The sequence below is a fragment of the Monodelphis domestica genome, chromosome 4, assembly GCF_027887165.1.
Source record: "Monodelphis domestica isolate mMonDom1 chromosome 4, mMonDom1.pri, whole genome shotgun sequence".
NCBI lineage: Eukaryota > Metazoa > Chordata > Mammalia > Didelphimorphia > Didelphidae > Monodelphis > Monodelphis domestica.
This window is the reverse complement of record NC_077230.1, coordinates 320,792,399-320,795,561: the sequence shown is the minus strand read 5'-3', so window position 1 is coordinate 320,795,561 and position 3,163 is coordinate 320,792,399.

The window sequence follows — 3,163 nt, the reverse complement described above, 5'->3', positions numbered from 1 at the left end:
TGAGCATCTTTTATCTTGAATCTTGAGTCCAAGGAAGTTCCGGATTCCTGCCTTCCTGTCCCCCCTCCCCCCAAGAGTTCAAGACAAGACTGAATCAGAGCCTTCACTGCAGCAAGGCAACTATTCAGCTTCTCCCTCATCAACTGATTATCTCATTCTTCATATCAGCTGACCCCAAACTTATTTCTCTTTAAACCTCCCATGAGACGGTCTCATATCATCTGAAGACCTTGGATTTCATATTTCACTCAAAAAATTGAGGGTATTTGCCATAAGTGGTTCCTTCACCTCCTCTTCCACTTCTTCCTGAATGATATAGCCATCATTCAGACTTCTTCCTCAACTATCTTGTCTCAATTTTGCTTCAGAAGAAATGACCTTCTTCCTAGCCAAAGGCAACCCTTCTATGTGTAATTCTGATCCCACCCCCTCCCATTTTCTTTAGCAGATTTCGTTACTTTCATCCCTGGTTTTTCTTAGTTTTAATCTCTCCCTGTCAACTGGATCTTTCTTTGCTGTCTATAATCATATCCATATCTTGTTGTTATCCTCAAAATAAAACTCACTTTTCCCTACCATCCTGATTAGTTGTCCTCCTATATCTCTCTTCCCTTTCAAATAAGCAAAGCTCCTTCTTTGAGTCAGGTACACCATGATGGATGACCCCGTGTCAGTGCCTCCAAAGTCTGACCATCGAGACTAAAGTTCTTCAGAGAGGGTCCTTGTATTGCTTTTACTCACCTCTATCTGAGTTCTCTGTAAGGGAGTCTTTTAGGGAAGCCTTTTTGTATTTGGCTACCTGACCAGCCCATCAGAGTTGTGCTCTCTGTAGTAGACTTCAAATGCTTGGCAGTTCAACTCGAGAGAGGACCTCTAGGGTCCTGTACCTTATTGTGTTAGATGATCTTCCGGATCTTTCTAAAACAATTCAAACGCAAGCAGTTCACAGCTAAACTCCTAGAGAAGGCCATTTACACTGTGTGTCCCCTCCCATTTCTTTCACTCTAAATACTTTGCAGTCTGATTTCTAACATCATTAGATTGAAACTACTTTCTTCAGAGAGATAGTATCTAATGGCCTTTCCTCAATCTCCATTCTTTTTTCCTCTTTGGGTTTGTTAGACTTTATTAGGTGAACTTTTTTACTTTTTAAAAAATATATATTAAAACTTTACCTTCTACCTTATAATTGATATCAATTCCATGGCAGAAAAGTGGTAAGGGTTAGGCAACTGGAGTTAAGTGACTTGCCCAGAGTCACATAGCTATGAGATGTTAAGGCTAGATTTGAAACTAAGAATCTCCAAGTCTGGTTCTCTATTCACTGAGTCACCTAGATTTTTTAAGGTGGGCTTTTACCTTTTCCTGTCTAAAATTCCACCTCCATACAACTTGGCAACTATCTTCATGCTCTGCCACCTTCCAGCTCTCCCTTTTCAGTCTCCTTTTTGTGTTCTCTCCCACATTTAAATGTAAACTTTTTGAGGGCAAGGACTATCTTATTTCCTTGGTTTTGTATTGCCAATGTTTAGTACTTTGCCAGTACACGGAAAGTGCTTATTAAGTTTTCTTTCTCTGTGTAGTATTTGACAGACTCATCACTTCTCCTCCTGGATACTCTCTTCTCTCTGGATTTTCACACAGCTGTTATCTTCTAATATTCCTCTGATAGCTTTTTCTCCACTTCTGTTCCTTCTTTATCTAAGTCATGCCAACTGACTGTCCCCAAGACCTTCTTTTTCTTTCTGCCCTATACTGTCTTGCCTGGTGATCTAATCCACCAGTTAATCAACAAACATTGACTACATGCCTACAATGTGTCAGGCACTGGATTTAGCTGTGAGGATAAAGAAAAAAAAAAGAGGCAAAAGACAGTCCCAGCCAATCCAGGAGCTTATAATCAAATAGGGGAGACCACATAAAAACAAATGTATACAAAGTGAATCATATACAAAATAAATGGGAAATAACAGAGGAAAGGCACTGGAATTGAGGGGTTGAAGTAAGCTTCCTATTGAAGACAAGATTTTAGTTGGAACTTTAAGGAAACAAAGAAATTTAATAGTAGGAATTGAGGGAGCAGAGTGTTGACCTGAACTGGAAGATGAACTGATAGCCAGGAAACTGTGTTACTGAACTAAAGAGTACATGTTGGGGAGAAAGATATAAGAAGATTGGAAAAGTAGGAGGAGGTTAGGCTATCTGTGAAGGACTTTGAATGACAAACAGAGCATTTTGTATTTGATCCTAAAGGCAATGGCAAACTACCTGAGTTCATTGAGTAGGCAGGGGGTGACATGATCAGACCTTTAGGAAAATCATTTTAGAGACTGAATAGAGATTGGATTGGAATAGGGAAATACTTGGGGCAGGCAGACTCACCAACAGGCTATTGCTGCAATTAAGGTATGAGATAGATTTTTGGACTTCTCAAACTAGATGTCTCATAAGCATCTCAAATTTAATTAATTCATTCAAAAAAGAATTCTTCATCTTTCTTCCCAAATTCTTTCCTCTTCCCAGCTTCTGTATCACTGTCGAGGGCACCACTGTGTGCCGTGTCAGGGGTCTTCCTGCCTCAAGTCTCTCCCCATGCTAGCCCACCATCTTCTTAGACTCCAAAGTGGTTTTCTAGGGTGCAGGTGTGGTCCTATCACCCCTTTACCAATGAGCTCCAGTGGTCTCCAGTATATCCAGGATCAAATATAAATATCTCTGTTCAACATTTAAAACTCATCCTAACCTGAACCCTTTCCATCCTTCTCATGTTTTTAGACCTTATTTAGACCATTGGCCTATTTGCTACTCTTTGCACATGACACCTCCATCTCCTACCATCATGCTTGGAATCTGTGCTTTTTAGCTTCTCTGATGGCCTAGAACTCTCAGCTCCAAGCCTGCCTTCTACAGGAAGCCTTTTTGAGTTCCCTCCGGTTCCTAGAGGCTTCCCTTCCATCTGTATGTTCCTGATATATACCTGCTAATTTACATGCCGTCTTTCCCACTATAATATGAATTCCTTTACAGCAGGTACTCATTTGCCTTTCCTTGTATCCTTTGTACTTAAAATATATATATAGCAAATAGTAAGTGATAATAAACTCTTATTGACCAACTGATTGACTAACCAAACTAACCTTTTTTTTTTTTTTTACTGATAGGA